Source organism: Pan paniscus, chromosome 2 (genome assembly GCF_029289425.2).
Source record: "Pan paniscus chromosome 2, NHGRI_mPanPan1-v2.0_pri, whole genome shotgun sequence".
In the NCBI taxonomy this organism is placed as follows: domain Eukaryota; kingdom Metazoa; phylum Chordata; class Mammalia; order Primates; family Hominidae; genus Pan; species Pan paniscus.
Genome location: NC_085926.1, coordinates 176631555 through 176654497, shown reverse-complemented (window position 1 = coordinate 176654497; position 22943 = coordinate 176631555). Strand labels below are relative to the sequence as shown.

The 22943-nt window shown below is 36.5% G+C and overlaps 1 protein-coding gene and 1 long non-coding RNA gene across 3 annotated transcripts in view; one reads left to right on the top strand and one right to left on the bottom strand.

Moving 5' to 3' along the window:
- The window catches only part of LOC134729914 (uncharacterized), a 48919-nt gene extending 27799 nt beyond the window's left edge, over nt 1-21120 (top strand). The window contains exon 2 of the long non-coding RNA XR_010111475.1: nt 20872-21120. This is a non-coding gene — a long non-coding RNA (uncharacterized LOC134729914). The remainder of the gene's footprint in view (nt 1-20871) is intronic.
- KCNMB2 (potassium calcium-activated channel subfamily M regulatory beta subunit 2) overlaps nt 1-22943 on the bottom strand; it is a 302803-nt gene that overhangs the window by 68886 nt on the left and 210974 nt on the right. The gene's annotated exons all lie outside the window — the stretch shown is intronic.

Genomic DNA, 22943 nt, shown 5'->3' with positions numbered 1-22943 from the left:
CAAAGTGAGTCACATGGAAGTGGGGGAGGTGCATTAGAAAGTTAGTAGAGGGCTGGTGCCATGGCTCATGCCTGTAATTCCAATGCTTTGGGAGGCCAAGGTTGGGAGGGTTGCTGGAGCCCAGGAGGTTGAGGCTGCAGTGAGCTATGATTGTACCACTGCACTCCCGCCTGGGTGACAGAGTGAGACCCTGTCTCAAAAAAAAAAAAAAAAAAAAAAGAAAGAAAGAAAGAAAGAAAAAGAAAGTCAGCAGGAAGCCAGATCACAAAAGGCCTGTAGGCAATGTCCAGGACTTGTCTTTTGCCTGGAGTGAAGTGGAGAGCTGCTGCAGGGCTTTGAGCATCTAATGGACATGATCAACGTCGCTTTTAATGGAGTCCTTCTGGCTGACAGGTTGAGCCCTTGCAGTGAGCAAGGGTTGGAACAGAGAGACCCATTTTGACATTGTATTTAGAAAGAGTCAGGACAGAGATGATGGGCTTGTGGAGCAGTAGGGTAGCGTTGGAGATGCTGAATCTATTTTGAAGACTGGACTGACAGGATTTGATTGTAGAGTGTGTGAGCAAAAGAAGAGCCAAGGATTATTCTAAGAATGGTATTGTGATTTTGGTGTTATCGGGTAAACCAGATAATTATAATTTAATGAGTATTTATTTTCTTCAAAACTAAAACACAACTGACTAGATTTTGTGCAATTGTTTTTCCTGAGAGTATCTGTTGGACTTATCCTGTGCTGCCAGGCATCTCTATTCATTTACCCCCAAATTAATCCTGATACCAACAAGACATAAAAGCTAAGAGTCAAAAAGACTTGAGTTCTGACTCTGCCAATTAGCCGGGATGTGAGGTACGTCTCCTGGAAGCCTCGGCTTCTCTTACGTGAAGCTAATACAAAGCTTGGAGTGGTGGGTGTGGTTAAATGAGATAGTGCATGTAAAGTGTTCAGCAATAAATGCTTTATGTAAATTTCGGTGATAGTAAAATGTGTATGGACTCTATCAGAGTTCTTGGCAGCCCTCTGCACCATTTTCACATATTTTTTTTTTATTTTAACTGTTGAAGCTTTCTTACTGAGAATCATTTTATGGTAGTTTGCTTTTTTATGTTGGTAAAAATAATGGTCAATTTGTCTCAAGAATTTCCCTAAAAATTTATGACACTTGTGAAGTAGGTAAAAGTAAAGTGAAAACACCGCTAGGTCCTGTCTGTTTCCTGGCCTTCATACAATACCGCACTTGGTCCTCATCTTCTGTTCACTCCAAACCTGAGGCTATCCCTCTTGATCAGCATTTTGGTGCTCAACATCAGGGTAACCTGAAGCTCCTGTCTCTTGTATTTCAAGTCATTGAAACTAAATCTCTGCCTTGATTGCTGTCAAATTCCTGTAGTTGTAACCTAGATGTTATCTTCCAATCATGTCTGAGAATATGGGCCCTGTCTTGTTCTTGGCATAGCCTCTCTCAGAGCCTGGAGCTTGGCTCTTGAACACCTGCCTGGAGACCAGGCCTTATAACTTGGGCAACTGTAGAATTTAGTACCCGAACTGGCTCTGAGAGTGAAATGAGGAGCTATAAATTATGCAGAAACAGCCCTATAGGTAACTATGTAACCATATGTCAAGATTTGCATAGGATAGTTCAATATTTGGCTGTTGTTCTATCATCCTATTGGTATTCCTTTTTACTGTCAAACTGTTCTGATTTGGACAATAAATTGTATAAATTATTGACTGAGTTACAGACATTTTTTTCTGTTAAGAGCCAGTTTTACTAGAGACTACATTTGTAAGTAATACATAGATCTGTTTTTAAATTATACTCTAATTTATTTATATAATTTGCATATTCTGGCATCCAGAAGGTTTTGATTGCTGTAGCTTTATGTCACATTCTAGTATTTGCTAACACTAGACCATCACTGTAATTTTTTCTCATAAAAATTTGTTGGCTATTCTTCAGCACTTTTTCTTCCAGATAAACGTTAGAAACAGTTTGTCACATTTATAAGTTTAAAAATTCTCTTAGGATCTTGATTGGAATTTCTCTGAATTTTTGAATTAATTTGGGGAGAATCAACATTTTTACGAAATCAAGTATTTTTATAATTTCTACCTTCTTTTCTGGAATATTATTAATGGATTTGCAATTCTTATCCTGTGTCCACCTTTTGGGGTACCTTACTGGTAGGATTCTTTGCCTCTCTCCCGTAGTTGTTATTTTTACCTTATGCTCGATCTCACACCTTGCACAAACTGTACCATCTTTGAGTGTCAACAGCTGGATCACACCCCCCTCTTACCCCACCCCAGCAGAGGGTTGCTGGTCTTTCCCATTTTACCCTGTCCTGGTGCAAGAACTGGTTATGTAGGCACTAACCATAAGACATGATAGAACACACTTTCATTAAGCAGTGAAAGCTTTTTGTACTCTCAGTGAACCTGAAAATCCATTTACACCATATATACTTTAATGGGAAAATAATGGCCAAAACATCAAATGGTTCCAATGAATTCGAGTTAAATCAGAGACCATACACACCATGAGTGAAAAGCTAAATTGATCAAGTCAATAGAAGAAGGCACATTTAGAAAACTCAAAGTGTCTTGCACTTCAAGTGGCAGGTGAACTTTCAGTAGATGTCGTAAATGTAAGTGTTTCTTAGAGGAGGGATTGGGTTGGGTTTGCTGGGTTTGTTTTGCTTTGGACATTAGACAGCTCTCTAATATTGCTATCACTTCACCGTGCAATGTTGGTACATTATGGGGTATTCTTCCTTTCAGATTTCACTCATGCGAAACTAAAGGAAAAATGTGAAAATTAGATACACTGAATTGATGAGTATGTCTTGGTTTTTTATTTGCTCTGTGAAATGTACATGTGGCTCTTTTTATTACTTTTATTTTTTATGTGGGGGGAAATAAGAAATAGGTCAGTGAGATCTATGAGGCGAAAATGCAGATCTGCCTGAGAAGTAAATGCACATTGCCTCTCTCTAGAAATGGGCAGAGCTCCTTTAGGGAAGTGAAATGGCAAAGCAGGTGTCCTGAGAGTAAGACTTCTTGACCTTTGAAAATCCATACCTCTTGCAGTGCTTTTCATTCTGTTTTCTGCCAGCCAAGAACATTTTGTCAGGTTTTACTTTCTATAGTGTGTATTATAGAAAACAAAAATATACTGAATATATATATTTTTCTCAAACCATTTCTTTGATTTGAGATTATCATTTAGAGTACATGATAAATTTTTATTTATCATATATAAATATTTATCATGTATAGTCTTCACTTGCTCTGATGCTTTAAAATACTCGAGGGCGCTGCAATTTGTTAGATGGAGAGTATGATGGGGAGTGTAATGGGCTGGGATGAGTGTAATGATCTCGGTCTTATGAAGTCAGTGGAGAAGGAGAGGAAGTAGCGTCAGGCAGAAACTCATTAGCTAAAGCAGCATAGGGAATCAGGGGAAAACCGAGCTTAGAAGAGATGCTGCCACAGCAGTGGGGCAGCAGATGGCCCAGGCATCAAGATTTTATGTCCAGGAGCACAGCAAGTACCTAGAAAATATTTGCTAAAATAATCTTTGAATAAATTGTTCTGGAGGAATCTATCTTCACTTAAATTCCTGTCTGCACATAGTAGGTAGTGGGAGAAGATATCTTTCCTGGAAAAAAAAAAAGACTGGGCAAGAACCAATGTGGGTATCAGCCAAATGCGAACACTGCAGCCTGTGGTGATGGAAGTGATCAGATCAAAGAAGAAAGTGTCTTGACAAAAGTCCTTTCCAATAGATTGGCCCAGTAGGGAGTGTGTGTGTAGATAAGGAGTGTTTCATCCATGGCTGAAGAGCCACAAATCTACATAAAACCCTCAGCCTTGGGCTGTAGATGTCAGGTTGGCCTTGAATGAGACATGTGAGTGAGGAGAGAGAGAAGCTGGAAAGGAACCAGTGGTCATAGCCATACAGCTGTGGCATCTGACCTCAAATAGTCCCACTCACAGGGGTTGTAGATGAATAAAGAAGATGTTTGGGGCATCATCTCCTTATAAAATGAGTTTCTACCTTTGGCATTCTTTTGAGCATTTTACACTCATAATTAGTTTTTAGCAGTTTAATTTGCATTTCTTTTTGCAACAACATCTTGCTAACGCTAACCACAAGATGGAACAGATTTATGTGGGCTCTAGAGAATATTGGTTGATTTTTTAAATGTAAAGTAATATCATAAAGTTGAAATCTATTTCAAGTTATCCTCCCTAGGTCCATTCTTCTCCCTCCCATTCTTGAAGCAGCCCCAAATCATGAATTTGATTCATACCTTTCCAGTTCATGTTCTATTTATAACATGGCTTTGAGTGTTTCTGGAATATACAAACATTCAGACCATTTGTGTATATTATTTCACCACGTTCTAGTTTCACTCAACATTGCATTTCAAGATCTACCTATTTTGATACACATTGTTTCATTTGCTTTAATGTTATTCCTTTGAATAAATATAATACAGTTGCTTATCTGCTGATGAACAGTTAGATCAGGGTCCCTCAACCTCAGCACTATTCACATTTTGAACCAGATAATTGTTTGTTTTGGGGGATTGTTCGGTGCATTGTAGGATATTTAGTACCCTCTCTGGCCTCTACTCACTGGATGCCAGTAACATCAATTATGACTATCAGAAAATATGTCCAGACATTTCCAAATGTCCCCTGGAGGGCAACCTACATATTGAGAACTATTGCCTTAGATTGTTTCCAGTTTTTCATTGTGACAAGCAATAATGCATTGTTTCCTTGGTCATGCTCCTGGTATACACATGTAAGCATTTCCTTAGGGCAAACATCTAGAGACAGAATTGTGGGTTTCAGGGTATGTAAGTTGTTTAATTACTCTCTAAAATTATATCAACATCATGATACTCTTTTAAAACCATTTATGTTTTTATTTGATATTGCATCTAAAGTAATGTCCACATATCAAATCAAGTGAATAATTCTATGCATATTTAATAAATTGTGAAAAGAGATGTTTGTTATCGTGTCTTCCTTTAAAACACTTAAAATCTAGTTGGGAAGGCATATCAGAAATATGCACGAAGTTAAATAACAAAATAGGAAAATAAAACAGCAATTCAAGATAATTATGCAATTGTCACAAGGCAGAATTAGGTTAACTGCCAAATCACATGTATGAAAAATATTTGTGGGCTGAGCATGGTGGCTTATGCCTGGAATCCCAGTGCTTTCGGAAGCTGAAGCAGGAGGATCACTTGAGGCCAGGATTTCTAGATCAGCCTGGGCAACACAGTGAGACCCCATCACCATAAAAAAATAAAAAAATAACCAGGTGTAGTGGTATACACCTATAGTTTTAGCTACTTGGGAGGCCAAGGCAGGAGGATCGCTTGAGCCCGGGAATTTGAGGGTATAGGGCGCTATAATGGCATCACTACACTCCAGCCTGGGTGACAGAGAAAGGCCCTATCTCAAAATAAAAATAAAAACAAAACTTGTGATAAGAATATGGAAGAGGGGTATATCTCTTTTTCTTCTGGGAACATAAGGGAAGGCTTCCTATAGGAGGTGGGATTTGAGGTGGGTCTTTTTGTTCAATGAGACTTGGACAGTCAAAGAGGAGTGGAGATGTGGAGAGGTAGAAAAACATTTGGTTATATTCTAGGCATGGAGTCTTGGGGAAGAAAGAAGGTCTTAGATTAAGAAGGAAGAAAATCAAAGGAACAGAGGAAAGTAGACTCTGGAATATTTGGAGTAGGGAAGATAAGGTAGTTCATATCTTACAATCACCATCTTCTGGTAGAAGTAAGAGCAAAGGCATTTAATTAAATGTGATGATAATAGAGATGGGTAGGATTGAGGGCTTGATGAACAGGAAGATGGTCTAGGATAGCAATTTTTAAGGAGTTATAGGTACTAGGGAATAGACAGGTGATTAATAAAAGCATTGTCTTGTACAAAACCAGAAAGTACAGGGTTTCAGTCTTGTTCCTCCAATGCACACATGTGTGGACATGCACACACACGTGGACATGCACACATGCACACACACATGGACATGAACACATGCACACGCGCGTGCACAGACACACACAAATTCTAGCAGAACTGATCTAGAAGCCCAGCTTAGGCATTTGCTGAGAACGTGAATGGGATTGTGGAAGAAGAATTAGTGACAGATTGTGTAGGTGACAAGCCAAATCATGTTTACTGAAGTAAACACCTTTTTAAAAATCTGGCCTCAGGCTCCCTTTGGAAAAATAAAGAAGAAAAGGTAGAAAGTGAAAGTCAACAAGAAATGAGAGGTGGTTTTATTTTATAAAACAGAAAATGAGCCAGGCTGTAGTAAGTATTCTTGCAGACACTCACCCCATATCTTAAAGTCGGGTCTATACTAGTTGGCCAGTGACAGGCATCTTTTTTAGTGGGTGGTTGATAACACGTGTGTGAGGGGTAGTTGCCACAACAATGCACTTTGGGAAAGAACGAGTGAACTCTAGGAGTCCATGCCCAGTCTCAAATGCTGCGATGACTACTTTTTGGTGCCTACTTTGTAAGAAGACACAGCACCATTACCTGATTAGCAAAGTATAATTTGTGAGCAATAGTGTACAATTTAGCTTGGATGTGTTCACACTGTAATTTAATGAAGATTCCCATACTACGTTATTCATTCTAGACATCAAAGAAGAGTAATAAATATGCAATATTTTTCCTTGTTCTAAATGTAGTTTATTATTCTCATTGATTTGTTTTCATGAGTCACACAAAGTATTATACTTTACTTGTATTAGTTCATTTATCTGAGTGAGTTAAATAGCTATTTAAATACCCTTCCATTTTCTTCTGTGGCTAACACAATGCTCTGGGCCAGGAGAGATTTTATTTTATTTTATTTTTGGACAAAGTTTAGTTGCTATATATGCATGTCACTCTGGGTAATGCAAATATAAAAACTTCCAGTGTTCATAATGTGGATTGTTCTTGCAATCACACCAGTCTTAACAGGATCTGCACTGGGCATTAGTACTCAAAATAATGAGTTGTGCTGAGTCTCATTCTTTGACTCAAGGAAGTACACACATGCACTGCTTAATGACATGGATATTTTCTGAGAAATGTGTTGATTTTGTCCTGTGAGTAACGTAGAATGTATTTTACACAAACTTAGATGGTATATCCTACTACACACTTAGACTATATAGTGTAGCCTATTGCTCCTAGGCTACAAATCTGAAGTTTGTTACTTTACTGAGCACTGTAGGCAATTGCAACACAATGGTAAGTATTTGTATATTTAAACATAGAAAAGATAGAGTAAAAATACAGTACTATAATCTTATGAGACCATTGTCCTATGTCCTATATAGTTCATCATTGACCAAAAAAGAGGTGCATGAATGTAATATGTTGTAATGGTATGGTATTAAGAATTTCTGCTTTTTGGGTGACAATTCATGAAAAATCAGTTTATAATTCAGTGTGCTACCACATTTCTTGTTATAATAAATGTATTTGCACAAAGATCAAAATGTGCGAAGTTATTTGTTTTTAATAATGAGATGTAGATTTTATGTTTGACAAAATTGTAAATGGTGTGGTGGAAAGAGCAGCAGACTACGAATCAAATAATGGGGGTTTAATTCTAGGTCCTTCATTTATCATCTAACCTTGAACATTTAGTTATCTTGAGCCTTGTTTCTTACCTATAAAATAATCCTGATTATGGCTTGCATTTTATAGTGGTTTTCTGCTTTAAAATGAGTTTGATATATGTCACTCTATTTAACAATGACAAAAATCCTGTGAATGTTAACTTAGTTATTGTTAGCACCATTTTTTCAGATCATGAAACAGACACTGAAGGCTTTTCCAAGGCATGCCACCAGTAAATGACAGAAGTATAACATAACCTATGGTTTTCTACTTCCAAAAAGATTATGTGTTCTACCACTACACAGTGGTGTGTTTCGTTTGATTCTCTCACAAGAAATTGCTGAGTATCAAAAGACATGATCTAAATTTTGTCTCCACCTACCCACTCTCTCCCATGGTCATATCCTAAATTGTATCATCACTAGTATCTGCACCATCTCAGAAATCTTGATTTTAAACATCCTACTCGTGGTCAACAGCATTCACCTGAAGCTTATTTATTCTAAGATTCTCTATGCAATAGCTTTTTGAGCTTACTGAATCTCCCAGCTGTTTTTCATTATCCATCAACTTCTCACTTCCTCTCTTTGCTTTTCTCCTCATCTAAATCGATTTCACAGTCTTTTCCTATAATCCTTCCCTTGCAGTCACCCCTAACTCCTTTGCCTCATTTTCCCTTTATTGTCCTTATCTGACTGAACCCCAATCTTTGGTGAATATAGCTATCTTTTCTGCTCCTGTACAGCAGCAGCCAACCTTTACTGAAGAAAATCACAAAGCCTGACTTACTGGCTTCATATTAAAGAATGACTATACATTTCAAATGGTACTCAACCATCACCTACAGTTCCCTAATGAGTTTGATTTCTGTCTTTGAAACAATTAATTCATATCTTCACCTTTCTTGTCAAACCTTCCACAGTTTTCAGTTTGTTAACTGATAGCTTGCCTTTTCCACCACAAATCTATACATCCTTCCTTCCTAGATAACCTCATCTAGTTCCATGCCTTTAATTATCATCTATCGCTAAGTGACTTCCAAGACTCCCAAATTTATATCTCTGGATTTGTCTCCTAAACTCTAGACTCACATATACTTCTGCCTGACACTATTTATGTATCTACTAGACATCCAAAAGTTGACACATCCCAACAGGACTCTGATTACTTTCCTGACAGATACTCATTCCTTTTTTTTTTTTTTTCAACTCAGTAAATGATCATACAATCTACTCAGTTTCTCAAGCCTAAAATTTTATAATAACTTTTAAATTCTTTTTCTATTTCATCATGCTTTCCTAAATCCAGAAATGTCCATGCTCTGTTGCTTCTACTTCCAATATATCTCTCTAACTAGTTCATTTCTCTTCATTACCACTACTGCCACCCCAGTTTCAACTTTCAACCTTTCTCTCATCTGGATCTCAGTTATAGCCTCATTACTGGTATTATTTTTTTCTTGGCTGTTCCCTTACATTCTACACCCTGCAGCAGATGGAGAGGCATTTTAAAATAGGAAATTTTATCAGGGCTTCCCTTGTTTTAAATCTATTAATGGTTTTCCATTGCTCTTGAAATCTGAATTCCCCATAGGCCCTGCATGTTCATATTTTCTCTAACGCGGTTGTGTTGTACTCCTTTTCTTACTGGGATATAGCCACACTGGACATGCCACGTCTTCTCAGGGCTTTTGCATATACTGTTCTCATGTCCTGGAATGTTCCATTCCTTACTCTTGGGTTGGCTGGATTCTTCTCACCTTTTTGTGTTCAGCTCCATAGCATGTCCCCAGGAATGCTTTGTGTGGCCACACTTTCTAAGAGCTCCACCTGCTTTTCCTTTTTCTTCCGATTACTTTCTGTTCTTGGTTTTTGGTTTTTTTTTGAGACGGAGTCTCGCTCTGTCGCCCAGGCTGGAGTGCAGTGGCGCGATCTCGGCTCACTGCAAGCTCTGCCTCCCGGGTTCAAGTGATTCTCCTGCCTCAGCCTCCCGAGTAGCTGGGACTACAGGCGCCCGCTACGACGCCTGGTTAATTTTTTGTATTTTTAGTAGAGACGGGGTTTCACCGTGTTAGCCAGGATGGTCTTGATTTCCTGACCTCGTGATCCGCCCGCCTCGGCCTCCCAAAGTGCTGCGGTTACAGGCATGAACCACCATGCCCGGCCTACTTTCTGTTCTTAAAATTTTTTCTTCATAGTCCTCACAATCTGAAATTACTTTGTGTGTTTGTTTGTTTATTGTGTATCTCCTTCAACCAAATGGTCAATGCGTGATATTAGGGACATTGTTTATATTTTTTTTATAGCTTTTCTTCAGTGCTTGGCATAGCTCCCAGCAGCTACTAGGCTCTCGGCAAGAATGCTTGTTGAGTAGTGCATGAACATAAAGGACTCTTTTACTGTGGTATAACACTTTCTACTCTTTATGGATGGGAGGATTTGCTTTAGCTGATCAGTGGCACAGTTGATCTATATTGGGCACGAAAAGGCAAAATGGCAAGCCATCTTGGCTACATTTGCCATTCAACAGTTCTTCCCACATGAAAATCTATCTTTTGTTTTGCCAACTCTAAACTAGGACTAATAGGATGTGGATAGACTGTAAGGAAGTGTTGACTCAGATAAATAATATCTGTTAAGAAAGATTTATGGGGAAATGATGTTGCATAGAAGAAATATAATTTTATTTCTTCTGTGCTTTAGAAAATAATATTGGATTTCTATTGCTCGTTCCATGTGATGACCTGAGAAGAATGCACAATGCTACTATTGCTCTGGCACCACAGGAAACTGCCTTGAAACACTGACATCATAGAGACGAGGAATGAGAATCAGAGCATGTCACTCACTATGATTCATTTCTAGCCTCTTTGTCTAAACATGGAGATTTTCTTTAAATGAAGTTAAAGTTCATTCAGACTCGGAGTTAGTGCAGACTCAGAGAAACTGCCCACACCTCAACTTAAGTATGTGAGTAATTAAAGATGTGCCACTTTGAAGGTCTCACACCTTCCCATTTTTATGAAATTCAAGGGATTAAAGACCTTATCCAATTTCTTAATGCCGAGGCCCTAGAGCCCAGAATTGCAAGTGGTGCATATTGTTATTAGTAAATCAAGTTATTAGATAAAATTTTGATCAGAAAATGATATAAGCAGTAAAAAAGTAAACCCTAAATATCTTCTATAATCATTCTTTCCTTCAATGGCCAACACTTACATGTATTTTTTCTATTTGTTACTTGTCTCTAAGGAAGAAACTGATTATAAACATTTTCTTTAGAGACTGTATTTGTTATTAAATCTGCTGTTTGGGACAATTTCAAAGCCTTTCCTCACTACACCCATCCTTGCTTATCTCCCTTACACTTCGACTGCATCTTTGTTTCTTCTTTTTCCTTTAATTTATTTCCTTCTTGTAAAAGAAAATTTAGCTAAGATTGATAGGTACAAAGAGAAGTGAAACCAAAGAAGGAAGAGTTATGATAAAAAGTTACCAGTGAAAATTGTGGTATACACACACACACACACACACACACGAACGTCTTGGAGATACATATATATATATAATATATATATCTTGGATATGGATATATATATGTAACGAAGGAGATATCTATCTATCTATATATATCCTCTTGGATATATATAGATATATCCTCTTGGATATATATAGATATATCCTCTTGGATATATATAGATATATCCTCTTGGATATATATAGATATATCCTCTTGGATATATATAGATATATCCTCTTGGATATATATAGATATATCCTCTTGGATATATATAGATATATAGATATATCTATATATATATCCCTCTTGGAGAGAGATATATATATCCTCTTGGATATATATATATATATATCCTCTTGGATATATATATATATATATCGTCTTGGAGAGAGATATATATATATATATCCTCTTGGAGATATATATATATATATCCTCTTGGAGATATATATATATATATCCTCTTGGAGAGAGAGAGATATATATATATATATCCTCTTGGAGAGAGAGAGATATATATATATATATCCTCTTGGAGATATATATATATATATATATATCCTCTTGGAGATATATATATATATATATATATCCTCTTGGAGAGAGAGATATATATATCCTCTTGGAGAGAGAGATATATATATCCTCTTGGAGATATATATATATATATATATATATCCTCTTGGAGAGAGAGAGATATATATATATATATCCTCTTGGAGATATATATATATCTCTCTCTCCTCTTGGAGATATATATATATCTCTCTCTCCTCTTGGAGATATATATATATATCTCTCTTCTCTTGGATACATATATATATATATATCTCTTGGATACATATATATATATATATATCTCTTGGATATATATATATATATCTCCTCTTGGATATATATATATATATCTCCTCTTGGAGATATATATATATATCTCCTCTTGGAGATATATATATATATCTCCTCTTGGAGATATATATATATATCTCCTCTTGGAGATATATATATATATATATCTCCTCTTGGAGATATATATATATATATATCTCCTCTTGGAGATATATATATATATGTATCTCCTCTTGGAGATACATATATATATATCTCCTCTTGGAGATATATATATATATGTATTTTTATATATATATCACCTCTTGTGTGTGTGTGTGTATATATATCCCCTCTTGGATATATATATATATATATATATATATATCCCCTCTTGGATATATATATATATATATATATATATATCCCCTCTTGGATATATATATATATATATATATCCCCTCTTGGATATATATATATATATATATATCCCCTCTTGGATATATATATATATATATATATCCCCTCTTGGATATATATATATATATATATATCCCCTCTTGGATATATATATATATCCCCTCTTGGATATATATCCTCTTGGATATATATATATATATCCTCTTGGATATATATATATATATCCTCTTGTGTGTGTGTATATATATATATCCTCTTGTATATGTATATATATCCTCTTGTGTATATATATATATCCTCTTGTGTGTATATATATATATCCTCTTGTGTATATATATATATGTATCCTCTTGTGTATATATATATATATATATCCTCTTGTGTATATATATATATATATCCTCTTGGATATATATATACACACACACGTGTATATATATATGTGTGTGTGTGTGTACCACAATTTTCACTGGTAATTTTTGATCGTAACTGTTTTTTTTTTTTTTGGTTTTACTTCTTGAACCTATCAATCTTAGCTAAATTTTCTTTTACAAGAAGGAAATAAACTTAAGGAGAAAGAAGAAACAAAGGTGGGGTGGAAATGTAAGAGAGGTAAGCAAGGATGGGTGTAATGAGGAAAGGCTCTGAAATATACATATATATATATTTCCAAGAGTTTTTTTTCATTGTCACTTTAGTGCCACTTCTTCCCATTTTTGTACTTTTTCTTGGCAATTTTTCTGTTTAAAATCGCTCCCAAGAGTACTGCTGAAGTGCTGTCCAGTGTTTTTAAGCTCAAGAAAGCTGTGATGTGCATTATGGAAAAAATGCATGTGTTAGATAAGCTTCATTCAGGCATGAGTTTTAGTGCTGTTAACTCTAAGCCCAATGCTAAGCAATCCACAATAGGGTACATCCAGAGAAAGAAAGAGGAAATTGGCTGATATGTGCCTGTAGGTGAGGTTGCTCTGGAAAGTGCTAAAGTAGCATCAATAGTGCCTGACAAAGCTATGGAAAGGAGAAATGGCTGAATTTGGGATTCATGAGATGATGCCTGATAAAAATAGGCATAATGGACAACATTGTTCTGAGGCTGAAAGTCAGAGAAATTTATATTCATTTTACCCAGGTTCAGGAAAAATTTAAACTCTTCTTGACTATGTGTTATTATAAAGAAATAATGCATATAATTATTTGTGAAAATATATATGAAGTCATATTTCAAACAGAAACACACATAAAACACACATAAAACAAGGTTTTGTTCTGATTGATTGACAGAAACATTGTGACCAGAGGCTCACAGAAACCTAATTCTTTATTTCCCATAGGAATAGTGGCTAATTCAACTTTACGTAACATAAATAATGCAAATAATGAGAATTGACTGCCCATATGCATACTTTTCTCTATTCACACAAACACACACACATGCATACACACACACACACCCACACCCACATATATATACACACACACGTGGAAAATCTATATATACCCTTTAATATGTATATTTTATTAAAATGGGATCATGCTTTTCACAATTTTATAATTTGCTTTTTTTCTATTTTAACATTTCATTATGATCATCTTTCCAGTTGAACTGATTTGTCACATGATTTTTAATGGCTGCATGACATTTATTTCATTTTATGAATATAGCAAATTTTCAGCAAGAAAGTTTGTAATAATTTATATCCTCCTCAGCAGTGCCTGAACCCTGACCTCAACTGAGTATTGTCTGAAATTCTTCCTCATTCCATTGTTGTGTTTCTCATTCTATATCTGGCATAATTTCTTTCTGTATTTCTGCCTTGGGTGACTTGAAATATAATATTTTAGGCATGAGGCTAATTTTGAAAAGTTCTGCTGGTTTTGAGAACAGTGTTTGAGTGCAACTCAGAAAACGGTTGTATTGTAGTTGATACAGCCATGCCAAGAAATTAAATTTGTCAAATTTCCAATAGCCGAAAGTTTTTTTGAAAAAAAGTGAAGGAATAATAACCCAGAGAATGTCCTTTGCATAACCTAGGAAATGTCAAAAATTTGCCATCCACATAATCTCATTGCCTGCTCCAAGTTAATATTTGAAATAATTTGGGCAAAACCAAAAATACCATAGCAATAACATTGACATTTTGTTTTACCTGCTTGATACAAAAGGGTGGCTATGGTCCCACAGAGGTTAAAAGTATTTTTGTTCTTAAAATGACCTCAACCAAAGGAAAGATAGTAAAATACATTTTCCTACTCTACATTAAGCTTTAAACAAAAATTGAAACAGATCACAACTCTTAAAGGGTCAAACCTGAAAAGACAGTGGTGCTTCCCACCCCCAGTGTGGTGTGTAATTGAAAATAAACATAATATGAAACTGTACAGTAAGTGTGAGGAAGTTCTCACTATGATTTTTCTCATATTGGCTATCTTGAAGCCTTTTTATATTCAAAATGCCAGGTTCATTCATGGGGCGTTTTTTGAGTGCTCCTGCTGTGCACAGGCATGTCTCCTTGTTGCTGCTGCCCCAGATGGAGGAGTTGCTGACACTGCCTGCCGTGGAAGCGGCACTCTCATAGCTGTTGGTCGTGCTTCCCTTCCTTTGCTGCTGGTGTTAGCAACTCCTAGATGCGGTAGGGGAGCCTAATGTGTGCCTGCCAGAATGGGGAAATGGTCCATCTGCTCTGCACTGAGCTTTAATTTCATTGCCAATGACGGCTGCAAGGCAGATTGATGCCCAAACATGGAGTGCACAATGGCACTTAGAGGCTGGGGGAGAGGAACTTTAGTCTGTTCATAACCCATAACCCAGAATGAGGGCCAAATGTGCTAAACAAGCTGTCTGTAAAGCTGCAGGGTCTATGCCATCCCAACCAGATGGAACTGGTCTAGAAGCTGGGAGCACTCAGTTCCTATCCCACTGATGTTGCTACAGTAGTGTGACCTTGAGCAAGTCACTTCGCCTTCATGCTTTGTTACAGCAAAGTATCATCTATAAATGTCAGATTAGAGAATGTGATCTACCTACCTCCCCTGTTGTGGGGGCGCATGACATAACATCAAATCTCAATGATTCATCCAAGTGCACCACAAATGCTGCCTCCTCTGTGGTCATTCAAAGGGCACCTCTGATTCCTCCAACTGAACAGAGTCTTTCCTTTTGAATTCTATTGGCATTTTAATAGCATCTTTCTTTGGACACATAATAAATAGATTAGCAAACATTTATTAGATGTGCCAACTTTATTCTGGCTACTATTCTAAGTACTTCAGTTGTAGTTGGGGGCGGAGTAGTGAGATCAGGTACAAAGATAAATAACCAAGTTCTTGAAGGTTTGGTTTAAAGATAATATGAACTAAAATGAAATTAGTATGTCAAAGAGATATCTGTCTCTTGTGTTCATTGAAGCATTACTACACTAGCTAAGACTGGAATTGATCTGTGTCCATCAGTAGACGAATGAATAAAGAAAATGTGATATATATATATATATGTATGTGTGTGTGTGTATATATATATATATATATATATATATATATATACAATGGAATATTATTCAGCCATGAAAAGGGGGCATCCTGTTATTTGTGACAATATGAATAAATGTGGAGGACATTATGTTAAGTGAAATGAACCAGGCACAGAAAGATAAATACTGCATAATCTCACTTATATGTGAAATCTAAAAACATTGAATTTATAGAAGCAGAGAGTAGAATGGTGGTTATGAGAGTCTGATGGGACAAGAGAATGGAGAAATGTTTGTCAAAGTATACAGAATTTCAGTTAGATAGGAGGAATAAGTTCAAGAGATTCATCCTACGACATGGTGATTATAGTTAATAACAATGTATTGTATTCTTGAAAATTGCTATGAAAGTAGATTTTAACTGTTTTCACCACAAAAGAAATAAATATGTGAGGTAATGAATTTGTTAATTAGCTTGATTTTGCTTTTCCACAGTGCATACATATATCAACACATCACATTGTATGCCATAAATATATATACTTTTTAGTTATCAATTAAAATATATTAGGAATTTTCTATATTCCATCTAATTTTCTCCCAATAACTTTGTGCTCCTTCATAAGAGAAACTCTTTTTTTTGATAACTCCCTTGGCCATTTTAAAGCATTCACCAGAATGTCTCATAGAAAGTAATGACAGCATACTGAACACTTAAGAGTCCCAGGCATTTTTGTAAATGCTTTACATGAATTAACTCATTCAGTCATTTTTCCAATACGATTGTTATTACTACCTTATAGACAAGATCAGAAAATGGCACAGAGGAGTTAAGAACTGCTCAAGGTCACACAGTCAGTGTTTGGCAGAGCCAGAACTCAATCCCAAGCAGCCTGACTCCAGAACATACACTTGTGATCATCGTGGCTACCTCCCGTGGTAAATGAGGTCCAGAAATATTTGTTGAATGAATGAGTGTTAGAGTGTTTAAAAGGTTTAAAGTGCTTTACAAGGTTAAGTCATTACTACGGTTACTACAGACATAACTATCACTACATGACTGCCATTGACATCCTGTAACATTTTCAGAGGAAGGAAATCTCATCATTTTACTTCTGATGTTGGAGCTCAATAACATGCAGAGAGCAAGCACCTGATCAGAGAGTTGAGCAAACCTAGTATAAAATGCAAGTTCAGCAGAAAGAAAGGTAGAAAAAAAGAAGTCTTTGCTTTATTATCCTAATGCTTGGGCCCATAGTATTTCGGCTAATTCTGGGTGAATTCTGATTACTAGCCCCAACCCACAGTGTTAGTTTTTTGCTTCCCCCAAAGACTATGCATTAAGTTTGTCTCTTATACAGACTGATTATTCACTGACTTTATCTTTACTCTCAAATATATCCTTTTTAGTACTTAAGCTAGACAATATCGTGTCATCTTTAATTTCTACTCTCCTTCAGTTGGTGGCTAAATCCTGCCCATTAAGTGTTTTTGAAAGATATTCCCTCTCTTCTACTCTGACTACCATTAACTTCAGTATTTTTGATTACACCACAGTAATAGGTTTCTAACTGGCCTCTCAGGGTATGATCTGTATTTTCTCCAGTTTTTCCTGCAGTTTTCCATTCTCTAATTTACATTTATGTATTTATGCACATCTGGTATTATCTCTTGTTCTTAAAAGTCATTAATGGCTTCCATTTACCTCCAAGATAGACCATAAACTCACTCCACAATGTGGTCCCAACCTGCTCCTTGGACACCATTTCCCATTATACTTCCTTATTAATTGTATATACTATAACCACACCAGACTGCTGTTCACCATTCCAAAAATGGGTCATATGCTCCCATGTTCCCAGGACAAATGCCCTACCTTCTTGTCAAAAATTCCACCTGTTAAAAAGTTTGATTTTCTTAAAGGTGCAGCTCAATGTCATTTTCTGATTATCCCGAGCTAAAATTCATTGCTATTCCCAACAATTCTATGTTTATAGTTCTCTTCGGACACTTATTTGTTTTATATTATGAGATCAGTAATATACCTTTTATATAATAGATTGGAAGCTCCTCGAACTTTAAAAAACAATTCAACTTTGTAGCTATATAACAACTAGCATAGTTGTCATATATTTTTAGCTTTTTAAATATGTAGGGCTCATCTCCCCACATATACTGTTGGCTTTGGCAGGCAGTGACCATTTGCAACATGAGTTTGCTTCTGTATTTGGGGTGTTAACTTTAAATTTGCTTCTACCAGTTAACTTCCTTGGGCAGGTGGCCAAAAGGAAGTTATTCTAATTTCTTCTTTCAATGATTGCCGTGAGGGCTAAGAGAAGTAACATCTGCAAAGCACTGGATATATTAGGATCTCAAAAAAAGGTAGCCATTGATTGGTTGCTTTATGTTTGAAGTTGGCACAACACTTTATGTTGCTGAGTCTTGACATGAGCCATCCAGTCTCAGGGATTGATTGTCTCCCATAATAAAACACGTGTGCAGTTTAATTCTAGCACACTCTCCAAATAAACATTTCCCTCTTCCCTATTGTACCTTTGTGAACTGCCAGCATGTTTCCATTTGCTCTAAAATAATCTACTCAGTAGTGTCTTGTAACTGCTTTTTTTTTTTTTTTTTGAGACGGAGTCTCGCACTGTTGCTCGGGCTGGAGTGCAATGGCATGATCTCGGCTCACTGCAATCTCTGCCTCCCAGGTTCAAGCGATTCTCCTGCCTCCTAAGTAGCTGGGATTACAGGTGCCTGCTACAATGCCCAGCTAATTTTTTGTATTTTTAGTACAGATGGGGTTTCACTATGTTGGCCAGGCTGATCTCAAACTCCTGATGTTGTGATCCACCTGCCTTGGCCTCTCAAAGTGCTGAGATTACAGGCATGAACTACTGTGCCTGGCTGTAATTGCTTTTAATTTTGAAGGATTTAAAAGATTATTATTATCTATTTGTCTCTGAACTATTTCTTTGTATACCTTTACTCTGGTCTTCTTGGGACCTAAAAGAAAGCCTCAGTCTTGCAGAGTATAATGCCTGAAATATAACATCAATAAATAAGTATTTGTTGACTTAATAAATGGGGAATAAGTGAATGGCTTCCATGCTCCTGGTAGGCAAAAAAAATGCAAACTATTTAGTTATGTGAGTTGTCTATATTAGTCGTGCAAAACTATCCTGGGTTTCTAGGCAGCATATCTCAGAATGTTTTTTAATATCTGGGGGTAGATTAATCTACTCCTCCCTTAAATAACAAGTCGATCCATTGAGAAGAAAGTGCTATGGTGTACTCAGGCAGAATTTAAAAGAACATGAGCATTACATGAAGCAGGAAGTTAATTTGCCTGCTGGAGTTGATGAGGAAGTAACACAGGGAATTATTATTCATCTCTTTAGGACTGCCAGGGTGAAAAGTTTTCCCTCTTATTACCTAATGAGGCTCTGCCAACTGGGTACCCCATAAGCTCCTACTGTCTGAAAAGCAGTGCCAAATCAGGACTTTTGTTGGGAAAACTGACTCTGTGCCCATGCGGGTGCAAAAGTCTGTCTGGATGCTCTGGGCAGTGTGTGCTGAATGACAAGGTGAGTCTAAAGGAGACAAAGTGACTCTTTCTACCTAGGTTAGATTAGACGACGGCAAGGGCAGATAGAGTTATCTAGGAAACTCCATGTACCGGGCTCTGGAATCAGATCTGTTGGATTCTGCCTTCAGAGTAGAATGGCTGACTGGCCTTTCTATTGCCCTTATCAATGAAGACTGTTTAAAGCTGAATTGACTGAGCAGTGTTTTTTTGTTTTGTTTTTGTTTTTGTTTTTTTTGTAGAAGGCTGTCGCAGAGTAAAATAATATCATGAAATGACTTCATAATTAGCTACTTTAGATTCATTTGTGGGAAAAAAAGTCAAAGTCAAAACTTTACTTCCTTTTCTTTTCCTTCCCAAAACACCTACATCACCATGCCCTATTTTCTAATTTTTTTTTTGCCAAAGTTATTGACTAATAAGATCATGGTATCTTACTGGCAGAGTAAGTGGATTATTTTAATTCCCATTGGACTTCTTTTCCAAGTGACTTCCTCAGCAATAAGGAAAGAGTTCCCACATCTGAGCTCTAAAAGTGGTTAATGGATGTGTCTCTCTCTACAAATTTAGTGTCTTAAAGGCACACAACATACTTACTTAAAGGAAGCTCTCCTGTAGTTCTACTGTGATTTTCATGTCCATGCCCATGGGAAAGAGCCTCTGTCTTCAATCTTACATAGTTACTCTGGGTCTCATAACCAAATTAAGAGCAGAAGAAAATACTGAGTGGTAAATTAAATCAGCTTTCCCAGAGGTTAGAAACACTTCTCAGCTACCTCTGTATTCATACATCTATTTTCCAATCTGTTCAATTCAGCTGTCACAATTTCACCCCATTTACCCCTTGCTAACACTTGAAATGCTGCCTTTAATTAATTCTCCACACTCAGAACTTTGAGCAATGCCAAGTTAGTTAATTATCCAAGTGTATTGCTTTAAGCATTTCCTAGATGCGAATTATAAAAATTCTTGGTGAGTGCCAGCATCATATCTTCAAAGACTTGAGCTTCCTTGCCCTCCACAGAGCTGTGCTGGATACGAAATGAGCAGATGGCACAGAACAGTATCTAGATTAAATTTTCTCTCTCAACTATGATATAGGTATCCAGAAACATCCTCCTTTACTTTACTGATGAAGTGGAAAGGTTGAAAGGAAAGGTGTAACCAGCTTTTGAATAAGTTGGACTAGAATTATTATTGTATAACTTCTCTAAGATCTCTAGGGGCTTATAGCTTTGTGCTAGGTGTTACCAGTTGAAATGAGATAAGATTATCATGGATGCCAAATTTTACTGTTGTAGTAGAAATTTGTTTTACAAAACGTCTCTCATGAGAAAAGAGAGGAAAGCAATAACATTTATTTATTTTCTTTTTCTCTGCAGGCATTCTAATATATGCATTCTTCATGACAACTGTGTGAAACATATTAATATCCTCATTGTTAAAGATGAAGAAACTAAATCTCAGGAAGAAAAACTAAGTGAAGACAAAAGAAGGATTTGAACTGAGGTTTGTCAGACTCTCGGGACCATGCTGTTGAAACCACTAAACCACACTGCCTCTGGGTCACTTGATAAACAGCATTCAACCATTAAGAAAGTCATTAATAAAGTTCCTTTTGCTCTCCTTGAGATTACAAGCCATTGATTTGCTAAACTGGAATCTTTGTTTTGTTATGGTCACAATTACTTGTCAACAGGAGATAAATTTATTGAGTTTCTTAAATATGAGCACCTGTCTTGCTTCCCTTAGCAGAGAACATGTCTCAGTCAATATTTCAACATAGTGGACATAGTGTCACCAAGACACAAAGTCTCAGGATAGTTAAGAAATAGTTTGTGTTCTAAGGTATCTGGGGGTACCAATTTTCTCAATTTTCAATAGCTGGGTTCTCAATTTTCAATAGCTAGCTTCTATTTGTGGACATTAATCCAAAATTGTTAAAAGCATAAAGTTCAGAATATTTCCTGCAGGACTGTAAGAAAAGGTACATACTAAAATCTCATCTTGTTATAGAGAATTAGTTTTTATACAAACTCTCTACTTAGGGGTGGGAAAAAGGATTGTATCTCATGTTGCCTAATTCCCATTCATAAGCCATTAATGTTCTTTTCTAAACTTTGAATTTTTACAGATTATTCTGGGAGATTCTGGGAGTCTTTTCTCCAACACTCCAATGACATCTGACTATGTGAGCTGATAAGATCTATAGATCTGTGAGTTGGCAGAGCTATGAAAAGTTTCTCCCCTCTTAGGACATAAGCAGGAAATCTTGATACAGGAATCAATAAGGGGAAAGAGAAAATATTTATTAGAACAAATTTATTATATTTGGGTGAACAAAACACTTATTTTACAGTAGACTAAACTCCAGGATATGGAATATTTCTCAATTTCTTTAACTTGCTATTGTTGAATATAATTTTGGCTATAGTCACTTTGAGTGATGGTTCTAAACAAGGCAGAATTTGGCCTCTAGAAACATAGAGAGAAATATCCAGAGGAAATATGGAACGTTCACTGGCCTCAGAGTAAAAAGTTCCAAATTGAAGTCCTATCTTTGGTGACAATTAATGGAATGAAGTTGGGTTAGTCATCAGACTTTTAAAAACCTTCACTGCTGAATCTGCAGAATGGGTACATTAGAAATGTCAATCATATTGCTGCCATGCAAACAGACTCCTCTATTTGGTGCTATTTCAACCAAGTAACTTTCCTGCCTACAGCAACAGAAAACTGGTTCAGGGTGAACACCTGTCATAAGGTGAACTAGCTAACTTTGAGGAGGTTTATCATAAAAAGATGCACTGGATTTGAAATAGGAAACAGAGTGAAACATGAGGTAGAATCAGGACCAAGAGAAGTCTTGGTGAGCCGAAGTTAGGATCATTTCAATCAAGTAACAGTGAGGTTGAGAAAAGATTTATAGACTCAAAGACAAGACTAAGTCAGTTATTACATTAGCATAGTCATTGAGACCATAGGTTTTGGAGTGAAATGGATGTAGATTCTTATTAGCTGTGTGATCTTCAGCAATTTACTTAACATCTCTAAGGTTCTGGTTTCTTGTCAGTAAAATGAAGATAATAGTAAATAAATAGTAAAATGGAGATAATTTTCATTATAAGATTGTTGTGAGGATTTTAATTAATACATGATAAACGTGTAGAACAGTGGCTGGCATTTTGCTAATTCTACATCAGTGATATGGTTTGGCTGTGTCCCCACCCAAATCTCATCTTGAATTCCCACATGTTGTGGGAGGGACCCAGTGGGAGGTAATTGAGTCATGGGTGCATGTCTTTCCCATGCTGTTCTCATGGCAGTAAGTCTCATGAAATCTGATGGTTTTATAAAGAGGAGTTCCCCTGCACAAGTGCTCTCTCTTTGCCTGGTGCCATCCATGTAAGACGTGACTTGCCCCTCTTTGCCTTCTGCATGTTTGTGAGGCTTC